Source organism: Rhineura floridana, chromosome 2 (genome assembly GCF_030035675.1).
Source record: "Rhineura floridana isolate rRhiFlo1 chromosome 2, rRhiFlo1.hap2, whole genome shotgun sequence".
Classification (NCBI taxonomy): Eukaryota; Metazoa; Chordata; class Lepidosauria; order Squamata; family Rhineuridae; genus Rhineura; species Rhineura floridana.
The window spans coordinates 146,651,715-146,666,475 of NC_084481.1; the positions used below are offsets into that span (position 1 = coordinate 146,651,715).

At 42.4% G+C, this 14,761-nt stretch overlaps 1 long non-coding RNA gene across 3 annotated transcripts in view; it reads left to right on the forward strand.

The window, feature by feature from the left end:
- The window catches only part of LOC133378329 (uncharacterized), a 52,726-nt gene extending 39,899 nt beyond the window's left edge, over positions 1-12,827 (forward strand). For 2 of the 3 annotated variants that reach the window (XR_009760956.1, XR_009760955.1), the window contains exons 3-5: positions 4,598-4,733; positions 6,685-6,831; positions 10,351-12,827. This is a non-coding gene — a long non-coding RNA (uncharacterized LOC133378329). The remainder of the gene's footprint in view (positions 1-4,597; positions 4,734-6,684; positions 6,832-10,350) is intronic. The other variant, XR_009760957.1, reaches the window with a different exon arrangement.
- The last annotated feature ends 1,934 nt before the right edge of the window (positions 12,828-14,761 follow it).

Below are 14,761 nucleotides of genomic sequence, written 5' to 3' on the forward strand. Positions count from 1 at the left end.
GGTAGAAAACACTTTCCTAGGGCTGAATCTATGCAGCAAATATTGGTCAAGGTAGATAATGAGGAAATGGTGGATGGGCAGGTTAAATTGGTTTTGAAATGTAAAAGAATCAGTAAGAAACCTTTATTGCCTTTTCTGTGTTCCTAGCAATCTTAACAAGTTGCAGCCATGTAGACTACAATATAATTTAACCCAAACTCATGCCTAAGTTTTTATAGAAACCAACTCATAATACCCAGTCCCTGTCATAGCCCCAAAGAATTACCTTTTCAGACAACATGATTACAGAAGTCAGATCAAGGTAAGCGCTTTGGGACTAATTCTGTAGCATGTTAGATCTACTGCTATTGCTACCATTTTGAGTATTTAGAATTTGAATAGTATGAAAAATATTACAAGTTCTGAAGCCATAAATATAGGTAGCCACCACCTCATTTGATTGTGGTGGGGATGTATTTCTTCATTTTCATGTACACTGTATACAGATACAATGCAAATACAAACACACAATATTCTCCTTCCTGCAGTTTTTCAGAACTTTTTGCAAATGTTGATAAAACTGTTTCAGAACCAGTTTTCAGGAAAAGGGGGGGATAAGATTTTGCTGTCAAGGAACCCTTATGCCTGATCCAGTTGCACATAACTGACTAGTTGGACAGAATATGTGCAGATGCTCATCTGAATTGCACATTCCATTGAAATCATAGACAACTGAATACAAATGTTGTTGATCACATTAATTTACTTTCAACAGGATGCATATCCAAGCGTACATCCCCATCCAGTCACGTAGGTGAAAATCTAGCTGTGCAACAGTAGTGGGCAATGAAACCACCAGAGCAGCATAGGAAGACAGTTGCTTGGCAGGACAGTGTTGGCCTAGTTGTTTGAGTTGCATCCCCTCTCCTTCCTTTCAAAGCAATGAGAAGGCTCCTTTTGCCTATGTGATATTATATTTATTTATTTAAGCCATTTCTATACTGCTTAATATATAAAAAAATCTCTAAGAAGTGTACAGAAGATAAAAAACAGCAAATATTATAAAAATATACAATATACGAAGGGATCAGGGCAGTGGTAAATGCATCCTTGGAAGAGGGTGCAATGCCAACAGCCCTCAAGGAGGCAGTAATAAAACCCATCTTGAAAAAGCCTTCCTTGGATCCCCAAGAGTTAAACAACTTTCGCCCAGTCTCTAATTTGCCATTTTTGGGCAAGGTGATTGAGCTCATGGTGGCCTAACAGCTACAGACACACTTGGATGAAGCAGATTATCTAGATCCATTCCAATCGGGCTTCAGGACTGGACATGGAACTGAAACAGCCTTGGTCGCCCTGGTGGATGATATGAGGAGGGCGTTGGATAGAGGAGAATATACCTTCCTCATCCTCCTGGATCTCTCAGCGGCTTTTGATACCGTCAACCACGGTATCCTTTTAGATCGTCTGGGGGGATTGGGAATTGGGGGCACTGTTTATGATGGCTCTGTTCCTATCTCTCAGACAGACATCAACGGGTGGCATTGGGGGATGAGGTTTCAGACCCTTGGCCTCTCAATTGTGGATTGCCACAGGAATCTATCCTCTCCCCCATGCTATTCAACATCTATGTAAAGCCACTGGGAGCCATCATCAGGAGATTTGGGCTGCAGTGTCACCAATATGCGGATGACACTCAGCTCTATCTCTCGTTCAAGTCCTCACCAGAGTTGGCTGTGGATACCATGTCCAAGTGCCTGGATTCCGTAAGTTAATGGATGGAAAGGAATAGGCTGAAACTGAACCCCGACAAGACCGAGATGTTGCTCGTGGGAGATAAGAGAAGTTTGGGAGACATAGACCTGGTGTTTAATGGGGTAAGATTACCCCTGAAAGACCAGGTCCGCAGCCTTGGGGTCATTCTTGACTCCCAGCTGTCCATGGAGGCTCAGGTCTCGGCAGTGAGCCGGGCGGCTTGGTATCAATTACATCTGATACGGAGGCTGCAACCCTACCTTCCTGTTCATCTGCTTCCACAGGTGATACATGCCCTGGTTTCCTCTCGCTTAGACTACTGTAATGCGCTCTATGTGGGGTTACCCTTGAAGACAGTCCGGAAATTACAGCTGATACAAAATGCGGCGGCGTGCTTGATTAGGAACAGCCGTCGCCGTGATCATATAACCCCGGTGTTAGTAGATCTACACAGGTTACCAGTTGTCTACCGGGCCCAATTCAAGGTGTTGGTGTTGATCTTTAAAGCCCTATACGGTTCCGGCCCAGTTTATCTGAAGGAGCGCCTCCAGCATCACCAATTATGCCACCTGACAAGATCAGCCACACAAGACCTTCTCTTGGTCCCATCAGCTAAAACAGCTAGGCTGGTGCGGACCAGAGAGGGGGCATTTTCTATTGTGGCCCCCACCCTCTGGAATTCCCTTCCTTTCGACCTTCGCCATACCCCCTCCCTGACAGGTTTCCGCCGGGCCTTGAAGACCTGGCTATTCAGGCAGGCCTATAGGGTCTCCGGGGGTGGGTCAGTTTTTAATGTTGTTTAGTTTAATGTTGTTTAATTTTAGTTTATTGTATTTTGGGTTTTATATTGTATTTTATTCTGGCAATGTACGTCGCCTAGAGTGGCTGTTCAGTCGGCCAGATAGGTGACTCACAAATAAAATTTTATTATTTTATTAGTATTATTATAATAAAACCACAATATAAATGCATACATCATACAAATTAACAAATAAATATTAAAACAATTGCCTTGCACTTCTCCACTCAACATTTCTCAACCTCCTGGCTCTCACCCAGGACTCCAGCTATCCACACTGACTCTCATGCAGGGTCCAACACACACAAATCGCCCCCAACGTCTCACAAGCTTCCCAGGGGATCCCGCAAAACGGTGAACAAAAGGATGCGGGGGCAGCTGGAGGTCTGGGCCGCCCCTGCGCTGGAAGGCACCATCAACAAGGATGCTGTTCTTGCCAAGGCAGCATAGGTAGAAGTGCGGGGCATGGAAGGCAATCTCCAGGTGGCAGCACAAGATGAAGCTGGAGTGGCCCATGTTGGAGTCCACTGAGTCCTGCGAGGAGCCGTGGCCCATCGTCGCCAACACCCACTGCAAAACAAACTCCAGGTTCATGGTAGAGGAGGTATCATATAGCTAAGTCTGATTTGCTATGTGGTATGGGAATATAATTATGTTCACTGTGTGACCCATAATGCTGATATGACTTCTTCATTGTGCAATCTCAGTTGTTCAATTTTTAAAAAAATGGTACCAAAGGCAGAAGCTGATCAGGAACCAAGGCTACAAAAAACACATGAAAACATGTGAAACAATAGGAATCCCATCCTACTCTTTCACACATTTCTTCAGCCCACTGGGAGCCATTTTATAGAATCTTTCACACACTGTGAAACACTGTCCCTCCCCCCAAAAAGTAGTGTTCATATCAAAAGTTAAACACAACACTTTAATGCAGCACTTTTTCATAACCTGTCACCAGAAGCTATCAGCGATTTGACCTGCATCTCTAACTTGGTGGTTAACCTCATAAAACCCACTAAAGTCACATAATTTGCTGCATCTGGACAACCCTGAGGTTTATTCTAGGAATGCATAGAAGAATTCTGGAGACCTTCTGATACATGATGAAAAATATTGCCTTCCTCATACTGCTCAGCCACATCACTTTTGGACTCAGTTTTGATCAGTTGATAGCGCTGAGCTGATGGAAGATGTTGGCCATTTGGGTCTCTACAATTGTCTTCTATGTTGGCCAGCCAAAAGACTTACTTCTCAGTTTATCATTATGAAAATATCGATATTGACAAATTGATCAGATAACAGTTCTTTTTATAACTATGCTTTTGTTAATATCCCTTTGTGTTATTTTTTTCAGAAAACAATAACAAAGTAGTAAATACTGACATGAAAATTCTGATATATACACTTAACATCCATGTGATATTGTTACAAGTATATGAATGAACCAAAATTACCTGGCCCTATACTGGTGTCTTGGATTTGTAGGCTAAAATTACATGTTAGAGTAAAGAAATAGTGGATTTTGTTTGTTTGATGTTCCTTTCCACCTCCCACCCCTCCTTCTAGTTTCAGGATATAATTTTTCAACTAATATTTGGGGCCTTGCTATAAACCTCACTGAGGATGTTGGGAAAATAGAGCTATGGTTCAGTGAGCATCATAACCCAAAGGATCAAATCACAAAATCTCCAGACTGCTCTTAGATATGAAAAAAGAAGCCAAACTTCAATTTCATTTCTCCACAGCATTGTGAGATGTGACACTGGAAAAGCATTAGGAACAATTGAGCTGTGCAGCATAAGCCCTAACGGGAAACATGAAGCAAGTGAACCTGAAAAGACCAAGGATCTAAATGGCTTGTTTTCAGACTATGTCATCTGATCCAAGTAGGCTGTGTGTGATATGGAATTGCGGCCGAGGGTTGAAAATAAACACATAGACACGAAGGCTGGGTTGAACTAAGGGCCACTTTATTGAACTTTAAATTTAACCCTTAAAATTACCTGCAGAGGTAAAACATAGGCGCAGGATCTAGGTTATAATTGATGTATCTAATTACAGATATTGGGAGACCACCCTTGCCAGGACAAGGACAAGTCATTCTGCTTACCCCTTACCCCTGTCCCACCCCAAAGGTGAGTAGGGGGGCCTTCTCGCATCACCACCCCCTGAGGTCATACAACTACGGGTGGATGAGGTAAGTTGTCCCCAAAGTCAGCCCATATCCTACCCCCCAAGCCATACAGCTCAGAAGGGCAGGCCTCCAGATCCACCAATCACTCCCAAAGGTGCCTAACGGTGCCACCTAGCTATCCTTACCAGCTTCCCTTCCCACACCTTCCTGCCAAAGTGACCAACTACAACAGAATACAACCATCCAGTTGTACATCAAATTAGGTACATCAAATTAGCCAAATTAGCCAAAATAACCTATTAAACAAGGACACCCTCTAACTCCATTCCATCCCACTACCACAGTGTGGAATAGGCAAAAAATCTGCCCACCAACATGGGTGAGCAGGGCAAAAATTCCTACTCGGCCCCGAAGCGACCAGCTAAAAGCACCATAGCAAGGGGAGAGGGGAACGGGTGTCACAAGCCAAAAAGGGAGGCTCGTGAGCGGTGTGAGCTTAAATCCACTCCATCACCCCGCCTCCCCCTTGCCCACACATGGCACACAAGTGCCTGGCCTGGCCATGTCAGCTGGCCTCATCAATAGCGGCCAGGACTTCAATCCCGGGCCGCAAACACACCCCGCTGTCCCAGGTCTTGCCGGGAGCGCGGAGCGGGAATTCTCATATCATGGGTTTCTTAGAGCATAATAGAAGCAGTAATGAAGGCCAATGATATGTCAGAACAATTTGCCATCTTCAGATCTGCCCTACCTTGTCTAAGATTCTACGCTGTTTTAGAGATTTATGTGTCCTGCACATGGGCAGAAGCACAGCTTCTTGAGAAGCCCCATAGGCAGAGGCAGCAAGATGGGACAATCCAATCCAGTGGTACCCCCACATTCTTTAATGATCCAACCAAATATTTCACATGGCGTAAGCCATGTAACTATTCCAATGACAGAGCCAGTTCTGCCAACAGAGCACATACTTTGCATGCATAAGACCCCAGGCTGAATCCCTGAAATCTCCAGCAAAAAGGTCTGTGTTAGAAAGTTGAGAAAGACCTTGGAGATCACTGCCCATCAGAGTAGGCACCACTGGGCTAGATGGATGAAAAGTTAGACAGTAGAAGAAATAATTATGTTTTCGAAGTCAGGAAGAGACTGGGAGGAAGGTAGTTGGTTTCATGCATGGGTCTCTCCCACCCTTACCTGGAAACACTGGGAACCAAGCCTAATACATTTTGCATGCAAAGCATGTGCTTTACCACTGAGCCACAACCCTTCCCTATATTTAATGAACTAAGGTGTGATATATTACTATGTACTCTCCAAAGAACTCGATAGGTTTTATAAAAGGAATGCAGTTTTAACTTTTAAGTGGAAAACATTCTTTTTGAGAGATTGTAAGAAAAAGGCTTTCCACTCAAGGGAAGAGTTTATGAACCTTGGTATTTTCAAACAGTAAAGCTCTTTGCATTAGGGATAGACAAGAAATTCAATTCAGTTCGCATTTCAAACCGAATCTATCAAATTTGCACTTTCCGAAACAATATGAGAACTGAAACACAGCCATCCTTCAAAATTCACACTTATTCAAATTTTGCATTGCAGTTCACCAACCAACCAATATTTACAAAAATGCACATGTTGGGAGAAAGTGTGCATAAAAATGAATATATGAGTGAAAACTAACATACAAAAATGCAATATATGACAAGAAATTGATTGCAAAAATATGTACATTAACCAAAACTGCCTACAAGTGTCTTTATTAGGAGAAATTAACACTAAAATGCAGGAGATTTTTCATGAGAATTTTTTTAAATTGCAGCAAATTGCTGCAGAAATGTGAAGAATTAAATTTAAGTTTGGAAAAATGAGAAATGGAGAGAACTGAAATGGACAGTTCTTTCCATTCCTAGTTTGCATATGAGGAACAACTGTGAGATTTTTTTGCTTTTACCGTGGTTCAAATTTTCTTTTGAGAAATGCATTCAGTTTGTCAGTTCTGAATATTTCTTTCCCATTACAGTCTATACTTCAGCAGCAGTTGTCCGGAAATGGATTATGCCAGCAGGATTCTCCTTTAAGAAGCTCTGCATGCACATTCTTCTTCCCTCCAACACTAGATGATCCCAGTTCCCCTCTCACCTTAGATGGAAACCAAGATACAACAAAGGTAGGGGAAGGAACTTTGCATGTACCTTGTACCTACTATGCTATCTTTCTCATACCAGGCACAGGCCTTTTTTATATTCCCAGGTTTTCGATTGTTAATCTGTTTCTGGCTGCTATTCTATTGCTCATAGCTTATTGTTGTTTTAGTGTTCTGCATTGGTTTTATAGTGATAGATAATTAAGGAGCGCAGCAGGATTACTGACTTCCTGTAGTTCCCTGGGATGTGCAATACCAATGTCAGCAATGGATCAATGGATACTAGCCTAGATAGCTATACTCCAGTATCAGAGGCAGTATGCTGAGGATCATGAGCAGGAGAGGGCTATTGCATTCCTGCCCTGGTTTTGGACTCCTCCTTGTGGGCTTTCCATAGGCATTTGGTTGGCTGAATGCTGGACTACATTGGTCTGATCGAACAAGGCTCTTATTACATTCTTAGATCTAGAGAATTGATAGATGTCCCTCCTTCAGTGATGGCTTGTGGCCATTGGAACAAGTGGGATGGAAGGTAGGGAGATTAACAGTAAGTAGAGCCAGACCCAACATGAAGACCCAAAAAATTCTAGTTTTGCCACCATCCTTCTACTATATGCTGAGTGCTACAAGTGCAACGCTGAGACTAAGGAAGAGGACATTGCCACATGCAGAACCACCCGGTGGACAGGTTATAAGTAAGAAGGCAGGCTGGTGGGGGCTGGCTGAGGGCAGACTGAGGGTTGGTTGGGGAGTGGCCCATTCTCCCTATGGCTCCACTGCCCTCCTTCACTCTTTATATCTGGTGCCTTGAATATTATTGTCACAGGTACCATGAACCCTGAGAGATGTAATTTCCCCAGCATTCCAAGGACTCCCTGGGAAATTAAACTACATCTACAGGGACCCTTTGACCTGTAATGTTTATCCTCCAGGTACAATGGAGGAGGGGGCAGGAGGCTTCTCAGGCCTCTAGAACTTTCTGTCATGTGCTGCCACCATTGTTGCTGCAGATATCACTAGACTAGGGATAGTAGATCAATTTAAGTCCATTTCATTCCATTCTGCATGCACCCCAATTTATGCAAGGTGAGCCAGGCTGCTGATACTATCTGTAAAATGAGAAGGGGGGAGAAGAGGTGAGACAACCCTTAGACCACTTGTCATCGAATCTGGCAGGAGTGCAGATTCTGATGTGGACCCATATCCAATCCACACATTGATTCAGGTGGTAAGGATCAGATGAGTCTTCTTTGGAAGCTGAGTTTGCTGAATTCTTCCCCTATCCCTGCAGCAAACCAGATAAATGGGATGTGGGGGGAGGCAGCTAGCAGGAACACACAACATAAGAAAAGTGTTCTGGATCAGGCCAGTGGCCCATCTAGTCTAGCATCCTGTTCTCACAGTGGCCAACCAGATCCCTATTGGAAACCTGCAAACAGGTCCTGAATACAAGAGCAGTCCCCCCCACTGCAGTTTCCAGCAACTGGTATTTGGAAGCATACTTCCTCTGCCTAAGGAGACAGAGCATAGCCACCATAGCTAGTAGCCACTGATACTCTTATCTTCCATCAATTTGTCTAATCCTCTCGTATAGCCACTCCAAGTTGGTGGCCATCATTGCATTTTATGGGAGCAAATTCCATAGTGAAACTATGTGCTGTGTGAAGGGGAATGTTCTTCAGCATGGCTTATTATCTAAGCTGGAGAATGACTCTGGTATGGTGACACTTGCACACTACAGGCAGTCATCGTGATCCACTTGCAGGCAAAGTTAATAATGTTCACTTCCAAGCAGGGAAGTACAAACTTCAACACCATCACTTGGGAGAACTGCCTGCATGGTCAAATTATTTCTGTGAAAATCAACCATGGGTCAGCCTTACTCGAGGAGGAATACCAATAGCTAGAACAGCATTTCATGTTGAAACCAATCCTCCTGCAGGACTTCTTTTACTCTGTTTTTAGGAAATACATTATTAACCATGCCCGCAAGCTTAGATCCAGTGCTCCTGAGAGCAGAATCAGATCCAGAAGTCTTGAGCAAAGACCTCCATCATGCTGATAAGCTAGAAAAGCCTAGAGATGAGCTGCAATGTAGGAATGCCTGTAAGAACTGTGGTGTATTTTTATGCTTTCAAGTAAGAATAATAAAAATAATTTCGGAGATTGATCATGTAATTATTTAAAAATATGAAAAGCAATTGCCATCAGTGCAAAGAAAAAGAAAATCCAGTACCATTAAAGCCTTACAAATCTTCACTTATGAAAAGAAGACAAACAAATGTATTACCCAAGTTGAGGTTTTATAAAATATTGAGTGGGATTATGAGTTCTTTGGAAGCAATATTATTTTAATCTGTCATTAGAGATGCAATCCCTATTTATATGAGAAAATCAGTCATGTAATATGATTGATCGACAGGTGAAAAATAAGTCCTAAATGTGAATGCTTTTCTTCACCAGCTCTGTAGTGTTTATTTCTAGACTGTTTGTTTTATATAACTGGAATCATAAGGAGTTAGGAACATATGGGCAGGCCCATGGCAACTCTACTGTGCTAATGTGACTCCCTTTAAGTACCAGTGCAGGCCATTGAAACAAAACAATGTTTAGAAATACCTGGGAGTGAATATTTTATGGTCCTGTAGCCTTAAAACAACTACATTGCTGGGACTAGTCAGAGTAGTTTTCATAACTCCAACTCCTGTCAAGGGTAGCAATCCTGATGAAACCTATTCTGGATACAGCCTTATCAAAAAAAATGGAACGACTGAACTGGCCAGTGACAGGTTCATTAGTGGTTGTTGTATAGACTCTGCGGCCACGCAGTGTTCCAGCTGTCTCCATGGCTAGAGTTTGCTGAGGCTCATCTGCCTATGCTAGCACTGGTGATAGGAAACAGTAGCACAAAACCACTGAGTTGTGGATTCTGCCTTTAGGACATTAAGGTAGTAAGAAAGTAAACAAAATGGGGAGGGAATATGATGCATATCTTGTGTGCAAAATGCACTGAATGGAGCAGCCATATTCTTGCCTAATCCTTGTCAGTCTTGCACAATTCAGACCAGAAGGTACCTCAAGACACAGCCAACATAAATTTTATTAGGAGACTAGCCCCATCTACCCAAATGGGGGGGGGGAAAGCCACTTACTTTTGGCAGTCTATACCCCACCTGAAGCAGGGAGGCGGAAAAGAGACACTTCTAGGCCTTAACGACTCAGAACTGATGCACTCTAGGTGTAGTGCTGAAAAGTGGAGACTGGTGGCTCCAATATCAGTGGGGCAGTGAATCTGCTCCAGCTTTTTAGTCTGAAATTTCAAGGAGTTGTTAAAAGTTCAGACTAAAATCCAAAGCAGATTCACTGCCCCACTGACATTGGAACCACCAGTCTCCAATGGTGCCACACCAAACTAAAGGCTGTGCAGAAACTGCCCCCTCAAGCTGACTTTGCCTTTCCTGGTGATTCAGAAATACGAGACTTCTGCAGAGCCTCTGTTTGATCCTTAACCTCTACTATACACATATCTCTCTCTCTCCGCAGCTCCATCTTCACACATGTTTCAAGCTCAACATTTCTTCTGAGGAACACTACAGCTTCTCCTTCTGTTCTGCAGTGCTACCTTTCAGGACCCCACCTATATTAAACTGCAGGTTGTTGCACCTGCTGTGACTTGTTTTTCTTTTCCAAAGGTCAGATATCACCTGCAAATGCTCATGCTACAGTAAGCCAGCGTCTGAAGGCATATATGCCTTCTGTGGTCTGTTCTGATATAATTGGCCCAATCTGAGTACTGTCAAACTCCCCACTGAGTTAATTGGGCTTTGTATCAGGCTTATAGATCCTAGAACTGCCTGTCAAAGAAAAGATGGTATTTAGTGATTTGCAGAATGTATCCACATGATGAGGAGGATCTAAACATGGGGACACGTGACCCTGGACTTCTCTTCTTCATAACCTGCCACTGAATTATCATATAACCTTAAGCAAATCCTCTCCCCACTTTTTTGGTCTGTTTCAGTTTCTCCTCCTTGGGGGAAAAATGCAGTTATAAACATTTACCAAGCTGCTGTGAATTTAATTAATTTGTGTTTTCTGCAGAGCCTTGAAACTTTAATGCATGTTGTAACTGCCAAATGCTATTATTATTGTGCCACTAACAATAGCATCCATCAGCAAATGATCTAATCTATATAACTAAAAATATCAAGAGATAAAGGCTTTTGGAAGCTTCAAACGGAGGAGCCACCAAAGCGTATTCTGAAACGAACGATTGCTTGGCAGCAGACTTGAAGAATTTACCAAAGAATCTGTACCCCTTTCCAATCACAAATGGCCTCACGTAGGATATTCATTAGGCTTTATTTTGAACAGACAGAAGATCTTTTGAAAGTTCTTGTGTAAAATAAAGCTAAGGGTGTTTTTTTTTTGCTACACAAAGAACACACAAAAGCTTTTCATCTTACTGCCATTCATACTTTGATCCCTTTGCATGGGCAACCGGTGGTTTACCTAACCCTTTTCATGGATCTTACATATAATTATTTTGTTTTTTCATTCCTCAACCTCTTATGAAACTGCTCAGTTAAAAGGATATCTCTGTGTTGACAATGGTAACAGAAGGAGAAACGAAATATGGTAGCATGATTAGTATGCATAGGAATTCTCAGGTCCTTCTAGCATAAGAGTAAGAAGCTTTCACAGTTCACTGTCTTAAGATGTTTGTTTTTCTACATGGCACATAGTCTGCTGTTTTTAAGAAACCTGCAGTTCTTGAATGTCTCCCACCCACCACTTAACCCAGTCGGGAGGGTGCAGGCTGGAAATGGAGGGGAGAACAAGTTTCATAGGTCTAGTGGTGAAGTCTCAGTAGAGCTAATATATTACTAAATGAGAGACTGGAGTCTTTTCCAAGTTATCCCCTCAGATGAGATACATTGAGGTAGCTTCTCAACACTTGTGATATGGAGAGTGGCGTATATTATCTGCCTGTGCAAGTAAAAGCAGTTCAACACACAGACACACACATGCACACACATGTCCTGTGCTTAAAAAACAGCTCCTCACAAGGGCATCTAGACATTAGATTTGCAAATAGCCTTCCTCTGCCTGCTGTGATTCAGTTAGTGATCTCAGTATATTTTTAGCATATATATTTGAGAGTTGGTGTGGAGGGTGCCTATGAATATGACATGAAAAGCTCCCAGTTCAAAGTCTGAGTGATTTTAAAGACAACATAACTTCCTATGGTAATGCAAAGGCTAAGAACACAATCCATTCAAAATTAAACTTTAAAGAGTTTAAATCTGGGTAGATCATGCCTTACTAAATCAATTCTGTCAGAGATTTTCATGGGGTAAAACCAATTTGTGTGGAAATTATTTTATGTATTTATTCTTACATTTCTATCCCATCTTGTCTCCAAGGAGCTCAAGATGGTGTACATGATGATCCATCTCCACATGTTCTGCTCACAACAACCCTGTGAGGTAGGCTAAGCCGAGAGCCCAAGGCCACCCAGTAAACTTCATGGCTGAGTGGGGATTTGAACCCTGATCTCCCAAGTCCTACATAGTCCAACACTAACTACTACACCACCCTGGACTCTCATCATGTCCACTTCAGAATGGATCCATAAACACAGATCACCACTGTGTGAGCTTTAAACTCAGTCATGCTGTTGATGAAATAATTATGTGTGTGTAATGGACCCTTGAGATCTCTGTCTCTCTCTTCTATCACAAATTCATGATTGCTCGGTTGGTTGGTTAAGAAAAAGTTTATCCTGTTCTTAAGAATCCCAGATTAAAACACTTATATTGCAATCCTATACATGGGGTGTGTTGTTGTTCAGGAATGTCGGTTTGGGTCGAAGTTTAATTCTGCAGGACAATTATTTTTGCTGTTATGGGGACTATGTTTTTGTATTTGGACCTTATGAATTGTAATGACATTATTTCAATTTATTGTATGTTTCTTAATGTTTTTTAAACTTATTATTTGACTATTTCAATTTTGTTTTGTAACAGTGAATTATGTAACTTTTTCTTGTTGTGAGCCACCTTGAGCATAAATTACTATGGAAAGGTGGCATACAAATAAACCATGATGATGATGTCTACTTAGATGCAAGCCACATTAAGATCAATGGGACTTACTTCCAGGTAAGTGAGTATAGGATTGCAGCCTTAAGTTGCAAGAAACATGTACAGGATTGCACCATAAAACAACACATACTTATAAACTGAAAACAGCATAAAACAATATAAAACAGTAGCAGCAGGGGGGGAAATCCCTATCATATGAACTAAATTAAAACAATACATAAAAACCCAGTATCTAATAGGCCTCAGCAAATGTAAAAAGTCTTCATCTGGGACTAAAAAAACATCAGGGTAAGTGTCCAGAGAGTCTCCTTTGAAGAATATTTCAAAGTTGAGCACCAAAAGCAAGATGACCCTTAGTACAACCTAAAACCTGTTTAGTGCCTAGATTAGGGTAATCTAATTAACAGAGCAATCTACTGGGGTGCCGGCAGAAGAGGAACTGGTGGGAAGGTCCATGGCATCCATTTGCCGTTCGGAAGCCTCCAGTCTGGCCGAATGCTGGTTCAGCCAGGAGTTGTTCACAGGGACTGGAAAGTAAACCCTGGGGAGTAAGCACTCTCCATAGACTTCCATTGCAATTATTTTCTTAGGCAAACCTTTTTCCTGGCATGAATTTTGCCTGAATCAGGACCTGCAGAAGCACTCTGAACACAAGTTGGATGTGGTCTAAGTCCCCGCCAGGAGCCCCTTCTCCAACATGTCCCCAGAACACCCCTCTTTCAGGCCTTAGACCAGCTTCTGCTGGCTCCCCTTCTGCTGGGCTAGGCTTCCCTGGCAGATGTCGAATTGAGCCTGCTGGGCCTCGACTGCACTGCGGCTGAACCGGGATGAGGGGCTTCTGCTGGCAGATCCTGGTGGAACCCAGTTGAGCTGGGAGCCTGCTGGTTCAGCCAGGGGTCTGCCATATCCCACTCCCCTCAGCCCGGTGTAAATATCAATTGGATTGTGCCCTAAGGCTGCAATCCTATGTAAAGTTACATGGCTATCATTGAATTCAGTTTGAGTAGGCATGCATAGGATTGCACTGTTAGTCTGACAACTCCTCCAGCACTCAATTTAAAACTGTTACAAAACTGCAAGTTCTTTGGCTCTCTCCACTCCCCCGTTTTGCTATCCAGCCTGATGAAAAGTTCTGAAGAAGCTGAAGGCTTGCTCACTATTTTGGGACATTTTGGTTGGCCCTAAAAATAATATTGTGCTCCTGTGGATTTTGGGATTTTTCTAATGGACAATCTGGGCTATGTATATCTCTGGTTTACCTGATCAGAAAGCCCAGCTCAATTTTTGTATACACTGTTTCAGATCATTTAATGAATAGAAGTATCAATTTTAAAAAATGAATCAAAGAGTAGACAGCCATGCATTGTACAGTAAACAATACAACCTTTTAAAAATACGTTACAGTCAATATATGACAAGTGGCCCTTCTATGTCTTCAAGAGGAAAGCGGAATGGTGCTCAAGGTAGGTAATTAAACTGACAGCAGAGTAACTGAGAAGTTGCTGTGAAACTTTTGTGTCAATTTCAGTGTAGAAAACCAATGGGGAAATTCTGATTCTAAGGACACTTTTTAATGGAAATCAGTGTGTGGCCTTAAAGAAAGACTGAAATCTCCAAGGAAGCTGTTGTGGAGCACATCAGCATCTAGGACAGTATAGTGTTCTTCTGAGTGGAGAAAGTCTTCTGAGGAATATATGCAATTTGTCTTCAAAGAAAGACTTTTTCCTCAAGATGGAAAAAAACCCACAATTCCTCTTATTCGCATAGGAGCCAGGGGACATTCTGAGAATTTCATCTTGGCAAACATCAACTCTGCCTCTGGTCCAACTCACAGAGAGTCTAATTAA